Below are 13,288 nucleotides of genomic sequence, written 5' to 3'. Positions count from 1 at the left end.
AATACAAACTAATAGAAAAAGCTGGATTTAACAAGATAAAATTCCACAATTTCTTTTTTTTTTGTTACAGAATTCGAATTTTTTGTTTTTTGATAAATCACTATTTTGTATAATGGTTTTCACATAATAGAAAAAATGGATTTCAAAAATCTTCAAGCCAACAAAAAAAAATTCAGAAAAGTACAAAAAAAATTGCCAGAAGATTGGAGAAGCAAAATTGATTGAAAGAAATTGAAATAAAAAGGGAGAAGAAGGACTTTCCAGGAGAAGAAGCGATGAAGAAATAATCCTCCTCATAATTTCTTCGTCGCCGATTTGATTTGTTCTCCTTTCACAGACAAATCGATGCCAAAGTATTATCGAAATTCTCAACAGAATTTCATCAGAACGAAACTGGCGTGGAGAGGAAAATAACAGAGAGAGAGAGAGAGACAGAGTCAAAGGTGTGAAGAGGTTTTATAGTTTTATAGAAATGTGAGCGTGTTTTTATATATAGACAGTGTGTGCTTCAAAGCTCTGCCATTTTTCTGGTCCTAGGGATGTGAAAGTCAATGTGAATTTACTATTTTACCCTCTCTTTCGGTTTGTTTTATTTTTGTTTTTTCTGTCGTGGGATGAAGAAGAGGGTGTTTCTGTAATCTTGGGAGAAGAGGATTACGCGGTTCCTCCGGAAACAGATTTTTTTTTTTTTTTTTTATCTCTTGGAATAGTAGATTTTTAGTTTAGTATAGGTATTGAATAACTGGAGTTTTTAGTTTAGTTTTTAAGTTTTGAAAATTTCTACATCTGTTAACTTTTAAACTAAATATAATAATTTTTAGAAAACAATCTGTAATAATTAGGAATTATTTTAAATTAATCACCAAAAAAATAAAGAATTCTTTTTAATATATTTTTAGTTAATTTTGTTCAAATATATTTATAATTTAATGTAATTATTGGAGATAAATTTTAACAGAATTACACCACTATGGCAAACATTTTATTATATTTTTATTAACATTCTAACTGAAATCTAAAAAAGAAGTGGTAGAAGTGACAATATAGGTTATGTGTTTCAAAGGTGACGGCGGTCGGGATAGATAAATCCGTCAGCAATATAGTCAGCTTTATTTTTAGGGCGGACAACAAAGCGTTGCGGACTAATCGTAATTGTATGTAAAAGCAATCTGTTGTTGGTCTGCGATAGTTTTTTTCTTTCTTTTTGGTTTTACTATTAGAGATTATAGTTTATGAAAAGTAAATAAAAAGTGGTTATGCCGTAAATGATTTTATCCGCTCGTACCGCTGTAATCATTTGAACCCTATATGTTTGTGTTAGTCATTGTCTTACATTCTGTGAAATAAGATGGTTTATATGAGGTTTTGACACTGATTCTTAGACCGGATTTTAAATGTGCAAGAAATTTTGAAGTTCTTATCGTAATGCATGACCATCGTAAGAAAAACTATACCGTAAATCTTTTTTATCTGGCATTAATTAACTTGGAACCATGTGAAATCCAAAACTAAATGCATAGTCGCATAATAGATGGTCGGATCGAATTGATGAGTGACCAACTTGATTAAATACCTTTTCATGTGTGTCATATCTGTTAAAAAAAAAAATGTTTAGTGTACATGTAAGCGATGATCATGCTGTTATGTACACTCTTGCGCGAATAGTGAGAAGATCGGAGTTCTGAAAACAAGGTTCTCGGGACTCAAAGTAAAGAAGGACAACATGCATATTAACATTGGTGATAGTTATAACAAAACAAAATAGAGACGTAACTCCTATAAGCAAGGAAATAATGGGAAAGTAGAAGAGATGGTTCCTACATAGTAGGTTGACCAAATCTCTCCATATTACAACTGAAGCAAATTACAGGATGAGTAAAAAATAAACCAGACCAAAATGACTTATTGCACATATCTTCGGTTTGGTCGCCGAACTCGGTTTGATGTCCTTAAAACGTGGTTCTTCAACTCTATCATTTGGCATTTTAACTCCTCCACGGTTGAATTACCCCCATCATTTTTTTTGGGTATTTTCGAAAGAATGACAACTTCTTAATCTCTCTGGTGCATGTTGCATGCTCCGCTAGACAGCTAGGTGTCCTCATGTCTCATCATGATTAGTACTATATAGATAATTAAAACATTTAACCTCCCACGTTTTATAAATATTATAAGCTTAAATGTAGTAATATGTTTATGTCATTAATAATTAGGATTATCCACTTGAACTCAAACAAAAAAGTAAATCAAGCAATTTAAGCATGTTATGGACAACGTCTCAAACGGTTTTAACCTTCACGTACAACTAATGAGTAGATTATATATTATAGTGTAGCTAAACACATACTTATATATATATATATATATATTAATATTAACTACAATTTTTTTTTGTCAAGATTCGTATAGCCTCCTAAAGTAAAATTAACCTGACTCAAACTAGAATACCAGGTAAATGACGAGTGAGTCAAGTTTGACTCGATCTGTATGAAACACTCAAAGAGTATTTCACTTATTTTCTTGGTGTTTTGTGATAGTTGGTCGACATGTTAATTCTAAGCATGCAAGAGAAAAAAGGATCGTTTGCTAAGTTCAAACATATTTTATAATCTATGAAGTTCTTTTAATTTGTTTCCTTTCATATCTCTTCATGACGCGTGTAAAAGAGATACGGTTAATTTCAATTTAATAGAACGAACACATGAGTACATTTTAAGATATTTTGAAGTATAATAAGAATCTGAATCATGCCGTCTTAATTAAGAGTTTCATGAGTACAATTAACGATGAAAATAGTTGGATGGTTTCATTTATTGATGGTCATATGACCACAGACCACATGGGTTCTTCATCAGAATAGTACTGGTGTACTACCCACTGACGAGAATTCAAGTAATGATGGTCTTACTAATCAAGTTATCTAGACGATCACAAGGTCAAGTTCATGTATATCTATAATTGGCTCATAGGACCAAAAGTTATACCAAATAGTAACACTAAGAAAATTCTCTAAATTAATTAGAGGTTGATTGTTAGGTATTAATTCAAAGTAACCTAACGATATTTAATTTATATTTTTATATCCCGATTTTAGGAATGTGATGATGCATGTCGAAAAATTTAAGATAAATTATAATTTATATTTTAAATCTCGATTTTGAGAATGTGATGATGCATGTCAAAAAATCTAAGATAAATTATTTGCTACATATGTTACCAAAGTGCATTTATCTTTTGAATTAAACATTTGATTAGAACTCTAATAATAAGTTTTGGATGGATGATCAATTATCATTCCATCCAAAATTTATATGAAAAATATTATGTGGTGATTTGTATGACTAATAAACAAGTTTTTGAAACCTTTAAAAATAACTTTTGTTAATCTAAGGTGAAATCCACATACCAAAATAAGGCGTAGGAACTATAGGTGGTGATTGTGGCATTGTATATATATATATATATATATACTTCTTTTTTATATTCAGTTTAATAATAAGAAGAAACTTTATTTTAAAAGTAATTATATAATTTATCATATAATACATTTTATTATATATATATATATATATATATGAATATAATATGTTCGGTTTCCTTTTTTTTTTTCTTTCTATATTGTGAATTTCAAAATAAAAATTATTATGATTCTTATCTGTAAAACCCGCAGTTTTAAGAAGAAGAAAAAATATAGATATAGGATTGAATGGTAGGACATTAGTTTTAGGCTAACCGGTTGGTCAAAAGTAACACACACACAAAAACAAGAAAGAAAGAATAAAAACAAAAATAGACATCCACAAACAGTATAAACAATAGACTAATCGATTCATTTTAGTATCTTCATGTGCAAGGATGACCTACCTATGACTAAGAGGAAGACCTACATGGTTTTCTTTTTATTTTTAATTCATAATATATAGTAAGTTTCAGGTAGAGAAAACATATTTTTTAAAGAGTATTTTGTATCAAAGAAACATCACCTAGAAAATTTAACTTTCGAAAATCGAAACCCGTCTCAAACACCAACCCATCGATTGTGGAAATATTAAACAATGTGAGTGGGTGTGCATATGTGTCATGTGTATCTCTTTGCATCTTCCATCATCACTGTCATAGATCACCCACGATTTTAATTATTTTATTTATTATTATCCAAAAATTTTGGTATAACAACAAAATTTTAAATAATCCCATAATCACCTGATGCCATAATATAATATATGTGACTTCATTTTCCATTACCAAATATATGATATTCCCGGATATCTTGGGATATTTCCTGATCTAATCTAAAATAATGATTTAAATTAGATTATAATGTTTTGCAAAAAAAAGTTATGTTTTTTTCTCTTTTATTTCTTTATTTAGTTTAAAATAAAGATTTAAAATAAGAAATGCTTTGTGGTACATATGTATATCTAATTTTTCTAATGATTTATTGAGAAAATTGTTAAAATATACGTAAATAGTTATATTATATATTAAAAGTTGTAATAGAAGAAGAAAAAATTGGAAATAAATAGAAATGGGATGATCAAAAAAATCATACATCTTTTAATTCTTTAATACAATTCCTTCACCTAAATGTTGTGCGCCAACCTTTTTTAATGAGGTTAATTTTAGGGTATTATCACTATATGTATTTAGAAGATTGTAAAGTTGAGTTATTCATTATAATATTGTATTATTTTTTTCTGTTCACTTTATAAATATTATTGTATCCTTTTATTATATTTTAAAACATTTATTATCTCTAGTCTAATATTATGTCAGACAACAGATATTATTGTCCGGCATGATTGATGAGAAATATCATTGTCCAACATAATTGGTATTCACACTATTATCGGGTAACAAATTAGTAACCGGTTGTGAAAAATATTGTTAATTTGATTTTCAATTTCGTTATAGGTGGATGATCATCGGCATGTTGGATTGTAACTTATTTTGATAACATCAACATACTTTTTATGTTAGATTAGTGTATCTTCGGGAACGAAAATAAATGATTATCAACCAAAATGATTGTTAATTGTTAACATACTTATACGATAACAAACAAAACATCCAGTTTTTGCTCCTTCTTTAACTTCGCAATTCCGACTGTATCTCTTCTGTTAACATACTTATCTGATAACAAACAAAATATCCGATTGTTAACATACTTATCCGATAACACAAAAAAGATTGTTAATTGTTAACATACATATCCGATAACAAACAAAATATCCAGTTTTTACTCCTTCTTTAGCTTCGCAATTCCGACCGTATCTCTTATGTTGTAGGGCGACATTGATATGGGAAGCGGTAAAACTACAGCCGGTAACGACCAGGTTAGATAGTTCGTGTGTTGAATAAATATTTAAAACGGTTGTATAGTTGACAACCTTTGGTTAAGGTCTTTGTGTGGCTTGTTAATTGTTAATCACATTATTATCGAGTAACATTTTCGTAACCCGCATGTCTTCAATATTGTTAATTTGGTTTTAAATTTCTTTATAGGGGGATGATCATCAGCAGGTTAGATTGTAACTTAGTTCGATAACATTTTGCTTACTTGTTTTGTTATGTTATCATTAATTACATATGTAGCTGCTAAAAGTAGGCTAATTTAATGTCTTGTTTCTGTCAACGCATTTAATGTCCGATATTTTTTTCAGTCGCCTACAAATATCTCTGACCTGTAGGGGTATAGTTGGAATATTCGTTTTGCAAGATTAATCCCACCCAAATATCAAATCTACATGTATACATTCTTAATTAAAACTTCTTCCATGTATATATTTTTAAGGGCTATATTAATTGGTATGCTCAGATGTTTGAAAAAATAAGTAACTATGCATGATAACTTGATAATAAAACCTCTCTCCTCTGTAACATATTTTCTTCCAAAAATACTCCTATAAAACCGAAATAACAATATCAAGTTATAGTGTACCTCAGCAGCATTAATTGCTGAAGATATATTTGAAGATACACCTCATCGACATTGGAAACATAAAAAATGTGATATTTGTGAGGTTGCGGGTATTAAAAACTTAACGACACGATGTCAATTTGTGTTTCGACACGATTCAAAACTAGTGGGACGCTTTAGTAACATTAATATCGCGATAATCTCTTATCTGCTAACGCAAGCCTTTTTATTCGTAGCCTTTTAAAATAAGTCTCAAACAATTGTGTACGACGATAATTTGATAACATGATAATTTCATATCGATTCCACACGTTGTTGGTTTGGGTTTTTAAACAAGAATCAAAACTTATATCGCTATTTAATAACATTAGTATCGCGATAATCTCGTATCTGCTAACGCAAAACTAATAACATTCTCTGATTACTAACCGTATACCGCTAATAGGATAAGTTCGTATCTGATAAACACGATAACGTTTTAGTTAGTTTTTAAAAAAACCATAAGCAAAAGCCTGCAAGTGGAAATGGTAATGAAGTTAGTCGTTAAAACTACTAGCAGATAATTAAAATAATAACGACACGATGTCAATTTGTGTTTTGACACGAATCAAAGCTAGTGAGACACTTCAGTAACATTAAAACATACACTCTTATCTGCTAACGCGAGCCTCTTGTTTGTAGTCTTTTAAATTAAGTCTCAAACAGTTGCGTACGAGCTTAGCTGGTGACAATGTTAGTCGATATACCTTCTAGCAAATAAGCAAAACAATAACGAGAGTTCCACAGGTTGTATTATGATGTTTTGCAAAAATAATCAAAACTATTTATATAACACTATTTAAAAAAAACCATTAATAAAATAACACAACTTTTCAGACATATCTACATAAAATCTTCTCCTACACTACTACAATATTATCCCTCTACAAGCTACAACTTACGCAATCGATAATGTAGGGGTGCATGTGTAAAAATTTTGTTAACAGTGTTGGGTGCAAAATGAAGGGAGTGAATTAACAAGTCTTCGGAGCATATCCAATGATATTATCCTATTTTTAACTCACCCCTAATTATATGCAACTTTATTTCCGTCTAAATTCTTCTATTATATTATATAATTAAAAAATACAGCGTAAAAATACTATTTTAATACATTAAACTGATGAAAAATAAAGATATCTTCAGAAACTAAATCCAAACAAGGAAAACATAAAAATATAACGGGTCATACTTCTCAAAAGACAAAACAAAAAGCATCAACTAAAAGCAATAACTCTAAAGAAAATATTGGCTCACTTAAATTCCTCAAAACCAGGATGATCAAAGTCACTAATTAACAACGCAAGCAACAAAACCTCCTATTATGAATCAAAACTACCTCTCAAAAACAACGTGAGCCCAGACTTCTATTCCGGCAAGAAAGAACCAACACAAAGTAATATACTTTCAAATTTAATCCGAAAGAGGCGATGTCGAAAAACAACTTTTGAACGCCTAAGTATAAACCTTTGACCTGACCAAACATCGATCAAGTTTTGAATGTAAAAATAAGGAGCGAAATCAACCTCAAAATTGGATGACACCATTCTCAGAAAAACACAGCACAATACTACTTTTAAACCCTTTTTAAAATTTACTTTTTGTAGTTACATAAATTATATCAAATAGTGTAGCACCGGTTTTTTCCCACTTTGTATGCTGTTTTTTAAAAAGGGTTTCTGCAAAACAACCCTTCAAGTCAATTTCGTTTGTAAGTTTACCCTTCAAATCCGAATTATGCAAGTCAATCCCACAATCTCAAAATTCACCCGCAATACAACTCTCCCGTATATCGATGACATGACACTCAGATAACTCTTATTGAAAACATAAGGGTTTTGTTCAAACAAACCCTCAATTTTTTTCTTTTTGCAAGACAAACTTTCATGTCAAATAAATAAAGGTGAAACCACAATCTAGAAAATCTCTTGCAACATAACCCTTCCGTGTATCGATGACGTGACAGTCGATAACTCATTTTTGAATTGATAACCGTAACTAACCGAATTTTTTTCAGATTCGTTCTGGTTCATTTTTTTTATTTCAAAACAACTTGAATTAACCAAATTTAACCAAAATTAACCAAAACTAACCAAAAAAATACAAAGATTTGGTTCTATTCTATTTTGTAAAAGAGTATTTAATTTTGACAAATATAACTAACAGTTTTTGGATATTTTTGATTATTTAAAGTATTTGATTGTTTTGGTTCTAAAAATAATTAATATTTTGTGTTTATAATTATAGTTATGGGTATTCGTTTCTAAGTTTTTGGATATTTTGGTTAACCGTTTGGTTATCGGTTCAGTTTTACTTCATTTAAAACTTAAATCAATAACTCAATTAAATTATATCCATTAAAGTAATATATTAGATAGACTTATAAAATCTCTAAATGAATTATCGACTGTCATGTCATCGATGGCTATGTTGCAGGAGATTTTCCAGATTGTGGTATGAACTGTATTTATTTGAAATGGAAGTTTGTCTTGCAAAAAACAAAAAATTAAGGATTTTTTTGCACAAAGCCCTTATGTTTTCAAAAAGAGTTATCGAGTGCCACATCATCAATACACGGGAGGGCTGTATTGCGGGTGACTTTTGAGATTGTGGGATTGACTTGCATAATTCGGACTTGGAGGGTAAACTTGCAAACGAGATTGACTTGAAGGGTTATTTTGCAGAAAACCCTTTTAAAAACAATGAATTTTATTTATGGGTATTATAACAATCGGTATTTGGAAGACTGTAAAATTAAGTCCCCAATTATTCTATTCGACTGTTCCCAATACTATTTGAAGCTTACAAATACCGTTCTACCCCTATAGCTCATTTCAAATTTTCTCATTACCGCTAGCCTAGTAGTGTGTCAGACGGCAACATAATCTTTCGAGAGATTTTTTTTTGAGAAGCGTGATCCAATTAAAAAAGTATTGGGAAGAACTCTATCTGAAATTATCTAACAGTCGCGTCTTCATGTCCTCTTTGTTTATCTGTTCTCATCTCTCTAGAAAAAACTGAAGAGACACCGTAACCCGAAGAAAGTCGAAGAGAATAACGCTTATAGAGTAGAAACTCATCTGGATCGATTTATAAGCACCGTCCCGTAAGCACCGTCCCTTTGGAGCCGGTGGATTTCTCATTAAAAGGTATTGATTGGATTTCAATTCGGCTTGGGTAGGGTTTTTGTCGCTGCTGTCGACCGCGCTTACACCATTGTTTTGTTTCCAGATGGACGACGTTGAATTACCGAACCGGTTGGTTGCGTTTGGAGAAGAGCCGCTTGGCAAAAGGGTTAATGTGTACCACAAAATCAAAACACTGTCAGGGATTATAAACGCGCTTGATGAACAAGAGCGATCTTTCATTCTCAACAGTTCTTTGGGGGGCTTTTAGATTTCCCGAATAAACCGGCGTTTTCGGCGAGTTTTGGGCTCTTTTTACTGAGTAGGCAATTGGAAGTTGCCAACCCCCATGAGATTTGGGTTGTTTTCGCCAGTACTCCGGTCCAATTTTCGTTAAGGGAGTTTAAGATTGTTACCGGTCTTCCTTGTGGCAAATATCCAAAAGTTCAAAAGAAGAAGAAGAGAGGAACCGGTGGTAAGCAGATGCCCTACTACAGTACTTTGTTTGGTCTTGAAGAAGATGTTACAGTTGAGAGGGTTATTACAATGCTTATGAAAAGGGTGGTAACAGATCGCGATATAAGGTTGCTAGTTATCACGACAAAGTTGTATCCGATAAATATTTTTAATATTTTGGTAACTAGTTATCACGACAAAGTTATCATTACAGTTTACAGTATATGTTATACGCTAATAGGATATTATTCTTGCAGGCTCATCTAGATCCTATTATTTTTCCGGATTCCTGGATGAATCCCGCGGAAGACTTAACATGGTTGAACGACAAAGATGATGTTAGGGTCGAGAACATCGTGAAGATTGCCGAGGAAGGCAAGCCTTTTTCGAATGAAATGTTTGGTGGCGGGTGTATACCAACTGAGGTTGTCGTTGCGTCGAAAAAACAAAAGAGAGGTGGTAAAACCAAGGTAGTCCGTGGTAGGAAAGCACCAACTAATGCTAGATCAGCTACTGGTTTGAGAAGGAAAAACCGAAGTCCCATCGAAGAGAAAGGTGAAGGGTCTGGTGGGATAGATATCCCTGCTTTTTCCTGCATGATTGATGATAAACTGAAGGCGCAAGCTGAGAAGATCATCAAAGGGATGATTCATTGGTTTACGGAAAATTTGAGCGTTGATGCTGGAAATCGAAAAGGTTTGGTTTCTGGGGAACACGGTACTCAGGCTGAACATACGGCTGCCGATGCTGATGGAAATACCAACGATGTATCCTCCCCGGATCCCCCTAACAAAAATGCTGAAGCGGATGTTAATCCTATTCCACCGCCGTGTCATCCTGTACCTATGGAGACTGATTTCACCCTTCCTGCGTTTCAGGGTGACCAAGCGATATCAGCTGTAGATGACGTTGTTTCTTTCTACAACTCGGTTGATGTACCGGTCCGTCATTCGTGCGGCGGTACCAATTTCAATGAAGAGAATAAAATTCAGGTCTGTGGATACCTACGATATCTGTTAATATTTTCGTAACCGATATTTTCTTATACATTGAAGTTTTTATATTCTCTAAATCATACCGAATGTGCAGGGCGACGTGGTAATGGGTGATGATCCAACTACAGGCGAGGATGAGCAGGTATTATGTTAGCGGATACTATTTTGACGCGTTAATTGTTTGTTTACCTGATACTTTGTTTCTTACTTACTAACTAGTTTCTTTTTTATTTTCGTCTATGTAGGTCTATACTGGGTTGCACGATCATTTTAGCAAAATTATGGTCGGTATTTTACTTATAACGATAGTTAAGATCACGATTCCCTACCAGTCATATTGACCCAAAAACTGATCGTTAAATTAAAAACTATCAGTTAAATAACCCGTTAGCTGGTAAATGTTTTGTTGGGGTTTTATATATTTGGCCCAAATTATTTTAAGTTAAGTGACGAATGATGTGATGGTTTTAGGGCGACGCTGTCATGGGAGTTGACCATACGACGGTTCTTAACGACCAGGTTAGATGGTAAACGTAGATGAATAAATAAGTGACAGGGTTTTAGGAGCCTGCGCGTTTAATTTTTGTTGATTTCGGGAAATCTAATAAGATACTTAATTGATAACAATTTCATTTACTGTTAACTAACTCTTAAGGTTCTAAAATTATTAGTTACTTTTATTCATTTGTGTTTACCAGTGGGCAAATTTTGTGCTTTCCTATCTAGGATCTTAACCGGTCCCCCGCCAGTGGTGAAGAAGGTCAGGGTGTCTCGGGACCTTTGTCAAGCCCTCCCCCAAAATCTGAAATAACCGAGGTTAGTTGTCTAATTTTCTTAGCTATCAGTTACCTGATATTGCTGTTAGTTGCTGACTTTATTACTAATCATCACTCCATTCAGGATACCACTCTCGGATCTGATGTTGAACCAAATACATCGACCTCCGGCATCTAGATGGACCCCATTCCAAATGTCTCTCCTGCTGTTCCACCAGTCGGTCCACCCATTCCAACTGCGGTACACGCCGAGGTTTAGTACTCACAACCTTATTCTATAAATACCTTTGTAGCTGCTAAAGATTTAAATATCCTGTGTCAGGCTGCTGAAGATTTTCCTATTTATTCTTCACAACCCAAAACAAGTGTCAGCGAGGAGGTTTGTCTGCATTTTTTTTTTCGGGTGCATTGGCGATGTCACTTCCTTGTTAAATTTTCTTGTTATTTTTTTTAGATCGTGATAACTAGGACTGTTAACTCCAATACTCCCCCGAGCCAGTCGATCCCTTCGAAGTTTTTTTTCCCCTTTTTCATTATATTTAATATCATTATTAGGTACTAACCACGTTACATTCGTTACAGTAGCATTATTTAGTAACGATACTGAAGCATGTTTGTTTATGATAGTAACATGAATAAATTGTTTTTGTTCAGGTTGCGGATGATGCTTCTGGTCGTGCTACTTTGCTACCGACCACACAGGTAACTATTCTGCGACCTTAGTAATTGTAAATCTGACAATTAAACAAATCTCCACTGTTCATTTCCCATTTTTATTACCTCGCCTCACAAATATATACGACTGATGACGCCAAACAGGATTCAGATGAGGTAAACTGAACTTTTTTACGCGTTTTTTAGTGTTACACCTTTTTTGCAACCTCGTTAATTTGTTTTTTCAATTATTTCTAGGATTTTTCTACTCGACCCCCGGCTTCCGGCGGGAAACTAACATCTGGGAAAGATGTAGGCGGAATCGATGTTGACGTTAACCAAGGAAGAAAGAGCAAAAGACCCAGGACCTTGTCGAGCAAATTAGATGGGCAGTTCCACTTCGACAAGAAACCCAAGCTGCTGGTTGGTCACCCATCCCCTTTGCTAAGCGCCGGCGAGGTGGTGTCTGATCTAGAAGAACGTTACCACAGGTCACTCTCGAAGCTAAAGGGGAAAAGGTAACGTTCTTAGTCGTTAATTTTGTTATGGGATAACAATTGGATTTACAATTACCCGAATCTTTGTTGCAGTTCTATCAGCATTGTTGGTGAAGTGGCCCTTTCCAACAAAGAGATTTTTGACATCATTGAGCGGAAGAAACATTTCACCAGCAAGGTTATGGATGCTCTCATCAAATTTCCTAGGCATCTACTAAGGACAGACGGCATAGATGGTGAGAAACTGCGGGTTGATGTGCTTGGCTCGAAGTTCGTTTCACAACTGACTAGACTCTTTTCAAAGTTTGCCAAAACAAGCCTGCCTGAGGATTTAATATTCCCTGCAGCACTTGTTGATCTACTTATGGGGATAGGTGAGTCTGACCGTGTCCGATTGTTTGCAGAGGATGATTGTATGTATATGCCATTCAATTTCGACAAAAAACATTGGGTGGCATTGTGTGTTGATCTTAAGACGCATAAGATCACTATTATTGATTCGAACATTCAACTTCGACGTGACTCAGCGTTGTATGCGGAACTACATCCATTGGCAGCCATGCTCCCTTACCTCTTCAAACAGGCCAACTCGTCTGGTGGTCCTATCTTGCTGCAACCTTTCCCGCTGGATCGTCCCCATGACATCCCTCAGGTTCTTCCCTGTTTGATTCCGGTGTGCTTTCAGTTTATCTAATTCATGCTCATGCTGCCAGAGGGGTTAAGGAATCCCTGGAATTTGATGTTGCCGCTCTGGATCAAGAAGTGAAAAAACTCGTCTCGACTATAATATTGTCCGGTGTTGCATCCTAACTCAGAATTTGTGTAT

At 33.7% G+C, this 13,288-nt stretch overlaps 1 non-coding gene and 1 pseudogene across 2 annotated transcripts; one reads left to right on the top strand and one right to left on the bottom strand.

Annotated features, from left to right (window-relative positions):
* Nucleotides 1–67: 67 nt before the first annotated feature.
* On the bottom strand, nucleotides 68–486 carry AT1G09455. Its single transcript, NR_143489.1, has one exon. It is a non-coding gene; the product is annotated as an uncharacterized misc_RNA (transcript).
* Nucleotides 487–9,190: 8,704 nt separating this feature from the next.
* On the top strand, nucleotides 9,191–13,156 carry AT1G42460 (annotated as a pseudogene; the record flags this gene model as incomplete). Its single annotated transcript has 10 exons — nucleotides 9,191–9,335; nucleotides 9,356–9,621; nucleotides 9,798–10,532; nucleotides 10,630–10,677; nucleotides 11,007–11,054; nucleotides 11,262–11,351; nucleotides 11,634–11,690; nucleotides 11,966–12,013; nucleotides 12,224–12,483; nucleotides 12,565–13,156.
* Between the last annotated feature and the right edge of the window lie 132 nt (nucleotides 13,157–13,288).

Source organism: Arabidopsis thaliana (assembly GCF_000001735.4).
Source record: "Arabidopsis thaliana chromosome 1 sequence".
NCBI classification, from domain to species: Eukaryota; Viridiplantae; Streptophyta; class Magnoliopsida; order Brassicales; family Brassicaceae; genus Arabidopsis; species Arabidopsis thaliana.
The sequence above is the reverse complement of the archived record's forward strand: the minus strand, read 5'-3'. Positions and strand labels throughout refer to the sequence as shown.